Source organism: Nerophis lumbriciformis, linkage group LG11, assembly GCF_033978685.3.
Source record: "Nerophis lumbriciformis linkage group LG11, RoL_Nlum_v2.1, whole genome shotgun sequence".
Classification (NCBI taxonomy): domain Eukaryota; kingdom Metazoa; phylum Chordata; class Actinopteri; order Syngnathiformes; family Syngnathidae; genus Nerophis; species Nerophis lumbriciformis.
This window is the reverse complement of record NC_084558.2, coordinates 35,725,097-35,737,387: the sequence shown is the minus strand read 5'-3', so window position 1 is coordinate 35,737,387 and position 12,291 is coordinate 35,725,097. Positions and strand designations below refer to the sequence as shown.

At 40.5% G+C, this 12,291-nt stretch overlaps 1 protein-coding gene across 1 annotated transcript in view; it reads left to right on the top strand.

The window, feature by feature from the left end:
• plce1 (phospholipase C, epsilon 1) overlaps positions 1–12,291 on the top strand; it is a 141,480-nt gene continuing 129,189 nt past the window's right edge. The window contains exon 1 of the mRNA XM_061966740.1: positions 1–133. The gene's annotated coding sequence lies outside the window, so the exon portion shown is untranslated. The remainder of the gene's footprint in view (positions 134–12,291) is intronic.

Genomic DNA, 12,291 nt, shown 5'->3' with positions numbered 1-12,291 from the left:
CCCTGAACGCAGCAGCAAAGAGTGTGTTGGGCAAGCTGCTCAATCAAGCCGTCCACTCTCACTCGGTGCAAAACTTCTCCAACACCTGACTCCTTTTTAATGGATGCTAAATGAATATAAACCACAATAATCGGTAAGTTTTTGCTTCGATATGTCTTAACTATCGCCAGAGACGCTTTCCGACAGTGTGTGTTTTACTTTGTTAGTTAGCATGAGTATAGGTGAGTCTTCGCCGGGCTAACATGACATTAATGTATTTGTTGATTATTTTGTTGTCAATAAGATATTCCAAACTTTAAATGTTGGTAAATAAAATGTGTTTTTTAGTGGGGAAAGAACGGTCTATGGTCGTTGTTGTGGTGGTTTGAGGCGATGTTTTAAGAGTGGTCATATAAATATGCCTGTTGGGGTGCTATGACCTTTGACCTTCCAGTGCAGGGGACGTTAGCATTACGTGTTGGAAGTGGAGCTGCTGGTGGGAAATAACGCAACAAAATACATCAGGAACTCATTTGAAATACAGTAAATATGACACGGACAAGCGGTAGAAAATGGATGGATGATCAAAAAAATGATGGTAAAGTGGCTACAAAAGTGCAATGTTTACTGGACTTTTGACCTTTAGTGCATTCTAAGGATGATTTGTCACACACAGCTGTTTGTACCTTTTTATTTTACCTTTTATTTTGTTTTACCCTTTAAAATCGTTTTTAATCATATTTATTTTATATTGGTTTTATATGTATTTATTTCTTGTTTTTATTATTTCTCACTCTATCTTGTCTCCTTCTCACAGAGACGTAAAACAAGCGCACCTTCTTACTAGGGCTGAAACGACGCGTCGACGTAGTCGACGTCATCGGTTACGTAAATACGTCGAGGACGTTTTTGTTCGTCGACGCGTCGCATATTTACGTCACACTACCGTCATGGCGGAGCGCAAAGCAGACGATGCGAGCGGTGCGAGCGAGGGGAAAAAAGCACGCCAAAAGTCGTCAAAAGTGTGGGACTATTTCAATAAACGGCCTAAGAAGAAACGCTACTTTTACTCCGCTACTTTTATCTACATTCAGCTCGCTACTCGCTACTAATTTTTATCGATCTGTTAATGCACGCTTTGTTTGTTTTGGTCTGTCAGACAGACCTTCATAGTGCCTGTGATGTTTCACTTCGTTCCACCAATCAGATGCAGTCACTGGTGACGTTGGACCCATCAAACAGAGCCAGGGGTCACATGACCTGACTGGCTCCGAGCTAACTTCGGGTGTTACCATTTAGTGGTCAATTGTACGGAATATGTACTGTACTGTGCAATCTACTAATAAAAGTTCCAATCAATCAATCAAAAGTGTGAAGGAAAAAAGACCCTTTTTTTATTTCAACCATAAAGACTGACTGCACAGTTCCTGTCTTCACAATAAAAGTCCCGCTCCATCGCGCCTGCGCTTTCAAAATAAGAGTCTCCGAAAGCCAGCGCAAACAAGCTAGCAAGCTACGGAGTTTGCCGCCAATGTATTTCTTGTAAAGTGTATAAAACGAATATGGAAGGTGGACAAATAAGATGCCAAATAACAACCACTTTCATGTGGTATTAGACAGAAAGGAGGAACTTTTTTTCTCCTCCATTTGAAAACGTGGACGTTACCAGCACTGCTTCCTGATTACAATCAATGCAAGTCATCAGAATCAGGTAATACACCAACTTATATTCTTGTCTTCATGAAAGAAAGGAATCTATATGTTAAACATGCATGTATAATTATTAAAACACCTTTAACATGTAAACAAAAACGGCAAAATAAATAAATATAAATTATATACTGTATATATCAATGTATGTATATATATATATATATATATATATATATATATATATATATATATATATATATATATATATATATATATATATATGTGTGTGTGTGTGTGTGTGTGTGTGTGTGTGTGTGTATATATATATATACACATATATATATATATATATATGATATGTGTGTGTATGTTACTCAGTACTTGAGTAGTTTTTTCACAACATACTTTTTACTTTTACTCAAGTAAATATTTGGGTGACTACTCCTTACTTTTACTTGAGTAATAAATCTCTAAAGTAACAGTACTCTTACTTGAGTACAATTTCTGGCTACTCTACCCACCTCTGCTAATAATGTTGTTGTATGCACACTGTGTCGAGCGGAAATGGCCTATCATAGCAGCACAACGGCAGCGTTCTTGCCATCACCATCAACTAGTCAATCGTCCGCGTGAGTATACGTTGTCATCATTACACAAAAACATGAATGTGTCATTTGTATCTGCGTTGTAAATTCATAAACTAAAGCACCGTTTCGCTCTGAGAGGAGAGTTTGGCGTGCCTGTTCAGTGTTTACAAAGACGTGCTCCTCTTTAACGCTAACGTTAATTAGTTGTGCAAATACCTTTTACAACATTAACAATTACGTATACTATGTACAAACGAACAATTAACTTTCACTTTAATCATACTATCATTGTTGTGTTATTAAGCAAAATAAGCAAAAGTTTTACTTTTGTTGAAATGTTTACACTGTTACAGAATATTTCGTTTTGCACTTTTTTGTATTGGATGTTTATCTTTATTTTTGCACATTTTAGCAAATAAGCAATACTTTTACTTTTGTTGAAATGTTTACACTGTTACAGAATATTTCCGTTTTGCACTTTTTTGAATTGGATGTTTATCTTTATTTTTGCACATTTTAAAGCAAAATAAGCAATACTTTTACTTTTGAAATGCTTATACTATTGCAGAATATTAGGATTTGCACTGGATGTTTACTTTTATATTTGCACATTAAAAGCAAATAAGCTACTTTTAATTTTGTTAAATGTTCACATTGTTACAGAATATTTTGTCATGTTGTTGTCAATGTTGACTGAGTGGCCATACTTTTTTTTTTGTAAATAAAAGCCATGCCTTTTGAAAAAAATGGCCTACATTTATTTTTTCATCTTCATTTTAAATAAAAAAAATAATCGGTAAAAGGAAAAATAATCTATAGATTAATCGAAAAAAATAATCTATAGATTAACCGATTAATCGAAAAAATAATCTATAGATTAATCGATAGAAAAATAATCGTTAGCTGCAGCCGTACTTCTTACATACGTCACATACTGTCGCGCGTCAACGTCATACGCCCTCGCCGAGCAGAGAGGTAGTGGCATGGGTAAGGTTAGCTGTGATGCTAGCGGAGTGGTGAGAGAGGTAATGCGAGAGAGAGAAGGTGCCAATCTGGTAACAAATGAAGAAAGAATTAATTCCCAAGAAAAACAGCAGGGGGTCCATCGTCTGGCGGTGATTTGGCTTCAAGCGGGAAGATGTTGAACAGACAATCGTGATACGTCAAGTATGCAACGAAAGCGTTGCTACAAAAAGTAGCAGCACTACTAATGTGTAGCATCATTTGAAAAGTCACCCGCTAGAGAATGAAGAGTGTTTGAAACTCTGCATGTCAACATCTCCGTTCGGTGCCACACCTACAAAATGCCCAAGCAACCATTTCCAGTTCAACACCGTATGAAAAAAAGACTCAACAACAGAAGGAGATAACGTCCGCAGGAACCTACCACATAGCAAAGGACATACACAATTTGATTTCCTATTATGCAGCTAATTTTTATTTGACAGTTATTGAAATATCTTGTGTGACATCATGCACAAAAGTGCACTTTATTTGTATTAAACTATTGTAGTGGCGTTCTGTACAAAAAGTGCACTTTATTTTAGTGTTGTTTTGATATGTCATCTTAGTAACATCATGCACAAAAGTGCAATAATACCTTGTTTTAAAATGTCTCTGACAATCTTTCACTTTTTGTTTTGAAATTACATGAATGTTTGTGCCACTGTTTAAAAACTGTTTAATAAATACAGTTTTGCTAAATTGACTTAATTGTGATTTCCCTCTCTGCATGAAAGTTTAAAATGAGCATATATTAATGCAGTATGAAGAAGAATGTTTTAATGTAAACACATAGAATCATCATACTGGTGTGATTATATGTATCAAGTGTTCATTCAAGGCTAAGGCAAAATATCGAGATATATATCGTGTATCGTGACATGGCCTTAAAATATTGAGATATTAATAAAAGGCCATATCGCCCAGCCCTAATTCTATTTTTATTTGTCGTTATTTATACTTTCTGAATAAATCATGTGATAATGTTCATCAGTCAACTCATTGGTGTTAATTTTCAATCTATCAAGATAAAAAACATATAGAACTCAAATTACAGTATGTTATTTAGGTAGTTTGCTCATTTTCCTCGACTGGTGCACTAACGTGGTTTATTTTTGTTTTACATATGCAGCATAATTTACAAAGATACAAATAATTGCTATTGTGACATCTAGTGGACACATTTAGAACAGCAGTTTCTTTCATTCAAAAAATTTCGGCTCATTTTTATACTGAGTAAACTCATCTCGCGGGCCGGATAAAACCTGTTCAGGCCCGCGGGATGTACGTTTGACACCCCTGACCTAACCCAACAAAATGAAATAATAATAATCTGTTCCAGGGTCAAAATGTTGCCATTGTACAAGTCATCTGGAAAAAGTGTTTTTAAAATTTTTACAAATTTCCTGTCAAACTAATATGACATTTTTCATTTGGATTCTGCAAAAATGACTGCAAAAGTGCACGTGTGCTGTTGTTGAGCTGTTTGTAAATATCTCTAGGGGTGCACAAAAAAATCGCTTCACATCCAAATCAAGATTGTGATTCATCTCAATTCTAAATTGATTCATCATTATCTAAAATCTTTTAAAATAATATATTTATATATATATATATATATTTTTAAAAGAATCAGTTAAAACTAAAAAAAAATGAGGCACTCTCCATGCAATCAGAAATAGCTTTTCTAACCTTTTGAAAAAGTTGAATTATTTTACCAATTAAAACATTCTGAATCGAGTCGTCACTCCCATGAGTTGGACCGTATCGTTAGGTGCCCAAAGATCCACCCCCCCCCCCCCTCCCCCCCCGAATTTCTAAAGAATCGGGCATGAAATATTATTTTGATTGTACTTTTTTTCCCATTTGACCACCTCAGCCCCTTCACTGTACAGCTACTTATGACTTTTATGCATAATGACGATGATTTATAAACATTTTTTATATTAGAAATATATTCACAAACAAAACCCAAGCTGTATTCTCTCACAACTAGTGGTATAATTTTGTCATAGGAAATAATGGAGCTACAAATAATCTGTTCCAGTGTCAAGCTGTGGCCATCATGTAACCTTTTTCAACTGCGCAGGCATATTAGTATTAGTTATTGTCTTACAAGTGTACAAATAAGTTAAACGCACTTTATATTGAAACACAAATGCAATAAAACACATTTACCGTATTGATCCAAATATAAGACAATGTTTTTCTACTAAATGTCTTTATGTTGTGTATGTGTCAAAGGGAAGGAGGCAACACCAAGGCGGAACTGCGGTTTACCAGGTTTATTTAAACCTTTGATGAATGTGTGGGGTGTGTATGCTACCACAAGTGAATGAGTGCGGACGATGTGTGGAATTAACAATGTAAGTTTTACCAGAGGATGTTGTCGGTGCGTGTTGAATGAATCTTTCGCCGAATCCAAGGGAGAAGGCAAAGAGGCAGTCAGCGGGGAGGCAAGCAGTCGGGGTCTGGAGAGAGGCAACAATGTCCGTGTCAAAGCAGGGGTCGAGGATCGAGGGAGGCAAGCAGAGATCCGGGAGGAGGTCGTGAGGCGAGACACGATCACAGGCAACAGGGAAGACACTGTGGAAGACACAAAGGACATCAACACGGGAACGAGGAAGAGCACAAAGAAGGCGAGCAAGAAACGAGGGAGGGGTGCCAGACGTGATGCTTACTCAGGGAGATAGTCTACGTTCTGGCGAAGCTCTCCTGGGTCCGCTGGCTTTTATGCCGCTCCCTCTCGTCAGGTCCAGGTGCGCTGATGCGCAATTGTCTGCAGCCTTGTTGCTGCGTGGGTGTGCCGCGCCCAGCGCGAGCAGTGGTGTGTTCAGACGAACAGCCAGAGGAGGAACTCTGGCACACAGTTGCAAGAGGAATGGGGGTACGAGTCCGCGCCGTGACAGTATCCCCCCACCTCTTAGGCGAGGCAACCGATGAGCGCCGGGGAGCATCAGGATTGGCACGGTAGAAATCCTCTAGAAGAGAGGAATCGGCAAGGTAGGAGGCTGCCACTCAAGATCTGTCTTCTAATCCATATCCTTCCCAGTCGACCAGATATACGAACCCCCTACCTTGTCGACGAACCCCCTACCTTGTCGACGGACCCTGAGGATTTCTTTAACCGTCCAAACCTGATCCCCATTCGGTAAAACCTAAAGGGAGGGGGGGCAGGAGGGGACAGAGCGCTCTCCGCTACCGGCTTTATCTGAGACACATGTACCACTGAGTGTCTCTTGACCGAGGGTGGGAGAGCCAGTTTGACAGATACGGGATTAATGATAGAGGTGATGGAAAAAGGACCCACATAACGTGGTGCTAATTTCTTAGATGGTACCTGGAGGTTAATGTCCTTTGCCAGTAACAAAACTTGCTATTCTGGCCGATAGGATGGAGCCGCGATGCGATGACTGTTGGCATTGCGGCACATTTTTACAGAAGCTCTCTCTAGAGCAGCACGAGCGGCTCTCCACACCCTCTGACACTTTCTGATATGGGCCTTAGTCGAGGGAACTGCTATCTCTTGTTCCTGTTGGGGAAACAAAGGGGGTTGATAGCATTCGAAGGGTGACATACCGGTAGCGGAGCTCTTCAAGGAGTTGTAAGAATACTCCACCCAAGGGAGAAACTTGCACCAGGTTGTGGGCTTCTTGCTGGCGACGCAACGGAGCATGGTTTCCACGCTCTGGTTCGCCCTTTCTGCCTGCCCGTTGTTCTGGGGGTGGTATCTCGAAGTAAGACTGACCGAGGCCCCAATCCCCTTACAAAAGGCTTTCTAGACTTGTGAAGAAAACTGGGGACCCCGGTCAGAGACGATGTCTATCGGGATACCATGCAACTTGATGACGTGAAGGGTAAGGAGGTCAGCCGTCTCCGAAGCCGACGGTAGTTTGCCAAGCGGAATGAAATGGGCAGCCTTGGAGAAACGGTCCACAATGGTTAAGATCGTAGTGTTACCTTTGGAGGCTGGAAATCCCGTGATGAAGTCTAAGGCGATGTGTGACTATGGGCGGGCAGGGATGGGAAGCGGGTGAAGGGGACCAGCCGGTGGTCTGTGTGAGGCCTTGCTGCGGGCACAGGTTGAACAAGCAGCGATGAACTCCCGTGTATCTCCGGCCATTGAAGGTCACCAGAAGCATCTTCGAAGAAGTGACAGGGTTCGTTGGAAACCCGGATGGCACGAGAACAGGCTAGTGTGTCCCCAATCCAGGACTCTGGATCGCAGTTCCTGGTGGACAAAGAGCTTGTTGGGTGGTCCACTCCCATGTCCTGGATTGGAGCGCAGCGCAGACTTCACGAGTTCCTCCACCTTCCAGGAAACCATCCCCACGATACGAGAAGGAGGAAGAATGGGAACATCCACCGAACGCTCGGAAGGTTCCTCCATAAAGACACTGGAGAGAGCATCCGCCTTGGCGTTCTTCGACACGGGTCTGAAAGACAGCAAGTAATTGAAGCGAGAGAAGAATTGTTGCCATCTCGCCTGTTGATTGTTTAGCCTCCTGGCAGAGCGGATGTGGAGGAGATTGCTGTGGTTGGTTTAAGATCTGGAACTGGTGACGAGCCCCCTCCAGCCAATGTCTCCATTCGGTGATGGCCTTGTGGACCGCCAACAGCTCCCTGTTCCCAGCGTTGTAGTTCCGCTCTGCCAGGGATAGACGTCTGGAAAAGAATGCAACCGGGTGAATCAAATTGTCAAGTTTAGAGCGTTGAGAAAGTATAGCACCAATCCCGGAGTCGGAAGCGTCCATCTCCACGAGAAAGGAAACGTCCAAGTCAGGGTGGACGAGGACAGGGGCCGAGATGAAGCTCCTCTCCAAATCTTCAAAGGCTTTGTTGGCCTTATGAGACCAGACAAACAAACTCTTAGGAGAGGTGAGGGCATGGAGTGGTGCGGCAATCCGGCTGAAGTCCTGGATGAAGCGTCGGTAAAATCCAGCGAAGCCGAGAAACCTCCGCAACTCAGTTCTGAAGGATGGCTGAGGCCAATACACCTTCTTGGGGTCGGCCCTGATGTGCCCCTTTTCGACCACGAAACCGAGGAAATCCACTGAAGAGGTGTGAAAACTGCATTTCTCTGCCTTGACAAATAGTCTGTTCTCCAGGAGTCTCTGGAGCACGGTACCAAAATTATTTCGATACTTTTCAGTACTTTTCTAAATAAAGGGTACCACATAAAATTGCATTATTGGTTTTATTTTAACAAAAAATCTTAGGGTACATTAAACATATGTTTCTTATTGCAAGATTGTCCTTAAATAAAATAGTGAACATACAAGACAACTTGTCTTTTAGTAGTAAGTAAACAAACAAAGGCTCCTAATTTAGCTGTTGATGTATGCAGTAACATATTGTGTCATTTATCATTCTATTTTGTCAACATTATTAAGGACAAGTGGTAGAAATTGAATTTTTAATCTACTTGTTAATTAACTGATAATATATGCTTATTTTCTCTTTTAAGGTGTTCTATCTACACTTATGTTAAAATGTAATAATCATTTATTCTTCTGTTGTTTGAATGCTTTACATTACTTTTGGCTGATACCACAAATGTAGGTATCAATCCGATACCAAGTCATTCCAGGATCATACATTGGTCATATTCAAAGTCCTCATGTGTCCAGGGACATATTTCCTGAGATTATAAACATAATATAAATTTTAAAAAAGGAAAGAAGATGTGGTGATGCCAAAAAATATTGACATAATCATAGTAGTATCGACTAGATACGCTACTGTACTTGGTATCATTACAGTGGATTTTAGGTGCAGATCCACCAATGGCGTTTGTTTACATTTTGATGCCGGTGAGCTACGGTGTGTAGTGAAGCATGTTTAGCTATTCCTCGTCATGCAGGGATGATACTTGTAAGAAACTTACTTTATTTGTTGCCATGGAGGCGAGGATTAGGGATTTAGAGCGGGGGGGGGGGTACCTTTCAGAGGCGGTATAGTACCGAAAATGATTCATTAGTATCGCGGTACTATAGTAATACCGGTATACCGTACAACCCTAATTCGGGATATCTTGCGAAATTGACTCAAATATCAGAAAAAAGAAGGTTAAAGCAAAAGTCGTCTTATATTTGAGGTTTGAACATGATGTGCATGCAACCCAACAGGGGGCGTCAAATGACTTGGGGTCGCTTTTTCTTTCTGTCACTCGCGACAAATGACCCAAAAAATAGGGGTAATCTGATATTTGGGTTAGTACGGTTCTTTCATATTCTACTCCTCTTCCCTTTTACACAAACAGAACTAGTCGAGTAGGAACTTTATGAGTGATGTTATTCTTTTGCTGTTGCAAGCTCATTGGCAGTGAGAGTACAGTCGCTCCTTCTCCCTCTGTTGTCACTTTACACACGCACACACACACACACACACACACGAAAGCACACACAAAATAGCGCCTCCTTTTCACTCTCTTTCCACTGCACGCCCTGCCCTACTAATCAAAGCCACATGTGCTGCTTGCCATGAAAAGTCGTTTGTGTGTTTTGCAAAGAGCGTTGACAGTCAAACACAACCTGCTACACATTACAGGTTGTTTTTTTTATATCCCCCTGCAACCCCTCTTATTCTTTTTTTTATTACAGATTATTATAGACAGCGGGGGATTTTTTTAAGTGTGCCCGGCTCCACAACTGGTTCTTTGCTAATCAACGTTCTTCAGATGAATACTAATAAAATACAGTCAATCCAGCCAGGTTCTCAAAGGTGTGAAGTAGAGATGTCCGATAATGGCTTTTTTGCCGATATTCCGATATTGTCCAACTCTTAATTACAGATTCCGATATCAACCGATATATAAAGTCGTGGAATTAACACATTATTATGCCTAACTTTGTTGAGATGCCCCGCTGGATGCATTAAACAATGTAACAAGGTTTCCCAAAATAAATCAACTCAAGTTATGGAAAAAAATTCCAACATGGCATGGTGGTAGCGGGGGGTGTATATTGTAGCGTCCCGGAAGAGTTAGTGCTGCAAGGGGTTCTGGGTATTTGTTCTGTTGTGTTTATGTTGTGTTACGGTGCAGATGTTCTCCCGAAATGTGTTTGTCATTCTTGTTTGGTGTGGGTTCACAGTGTGGCGCATATTTGTGACAGTGTTAAAGTTGCTTATACGGCCACCCTCAGTGTGACCTGTATGGCCTGCCGATATTATCGGACATCTCTAGTGTGAAGGATGGTGTGTGATTAATAAAAGAAAAAATGTGAGTATAGGAAATGCACTTCTGGTAAAATAGCAAGTTTTCTGGCTGTTCAACAAATATATAATTGAAATATAGAAAACAAGTTAAATAAATAAATAAAATAACAGCAGGTTGCTGTCAGATTTGTTTATGGACCAAATGTAGTGTTGAAAAATTAAATTTCAATACAAACTGAATGATATAGATTTGAAAAATACCTTAAAATAGGTTAAAAATACAAATATTAGAGCACAGCAGTGGTGGGCTGCCAGGGCCAGCAAGGCCCTCTCTGCTGGCCTATCATAAATCATGATCATAAAATGAAAAATTATTTTAATTTGCTTTCCCTAAAATATGAAAGTACCGTATTTTTCGGACTATAATGCGCACTTAAAATCCTTTCATTTTCTCAAAAATCGAAAGGGCGCCTTATAACCCGGTGCGCCTAATGTACGGAATAATTGTGGTTGTGCTTACTGACCTCGAAGCAATTTGATTTGGTGCATGGTGTGATGATAAATGTGGCAGTCACACACAAGAGTTACATGTAGACTGCAATATGACGCCAGTAAACAACACCAAAACTTTAAATGTTCCATTGAAAATAAAGAACATTACACACAGCACTCAAAAATCTGTCAAAATGTTTTAGTATGACTTTGATGCCGCACCGCTTGATGGATTGTCGGCCCATTACGGCTACCGTAGTCAGAGATACGAGTATTACTATGGTGTGTGTATAAGAACCGCAAAATGGCACCCATTAGCAGACTTATTATCTGGCGTTTTGTTTCACAATATTATGCAAAACCAACTTTTCTTACCTTCTGGCACCTGCTGATGTGTATATGAGATCTGTATAAGTCCTGAAATTTGCGCACGTCCGCCACTGTATTCTGTGGTGAAGCCGTAGTCGATAAGCTTCTTCTTTTTCACTATCTTCTTGTTATGCGGCATTCACCCTCTGCTTTTGCCATTTCTAATATAAAGTAGTGTAAAGTTCTAACTTATATCTCGCTATGAAAGCGCTAAAAACACACCAGTGTAGTGGGTTTACATAATTCACCCACGGAACTTTAGTTATTAGAGAGTTCCGGTCTGATGGTTTTTCACGGGACACATTTCCGGCATTGTTGTTGCACTAGTGAGCCACGGATGAGGAGATGCTGCTCCGTTATTGATTGAAGTAAAGTCTGAATGTTATTAAAACAGTTAGCTCCATCTTTTGACACTTCTTCCCCCCCCGTCCTTGCACGCTACACCGCTACAACAAAGATGACGGGGAGAAGACGCTGTCGAAGGTGAGCCACGTAAATAAGACCGCCCACAAAACGGCGCGTCCTGAAGCGACTGTCAGAAAGCGGCTTGAAGATGATCTGTGAAACATAATCTATGCAACATTTTGGCCAAATAACCACCATTACATGTTATGTAGACCAGTAGTCCCCAACCACCAGGCCGTGGCCCGGTACCGGTCCGTGGATCGATTGGTACCGGGCCGCACAAGAAATAAAATTAAAAAATACAAAATGTATTTTATTTTTAATTTTTTTTTTAATTTTTATTAAATCAACATAAAAACACAAGATACAGTTACAATTAGTGCACCAACCCAAAAAACCTCCCTCCCCCATTTACACTCATTCACCCTCATTCGCACAAAAGGGTTGTTTCTTTCTGTTATTTATATTTCTGGTTCCTACATTATATATCAATATAGATCAATACAGTCTGCAGGGATACAGTCCGTAAGCACGCATGATTGTATTTTTTTTATGACAAATTGGGACACATTTGCAAGCGTTGACCGGTCCGTAGTTACAAAAAGGTTGGGGACCACTGATTTAGAACCAACCTGTGACCTAAATA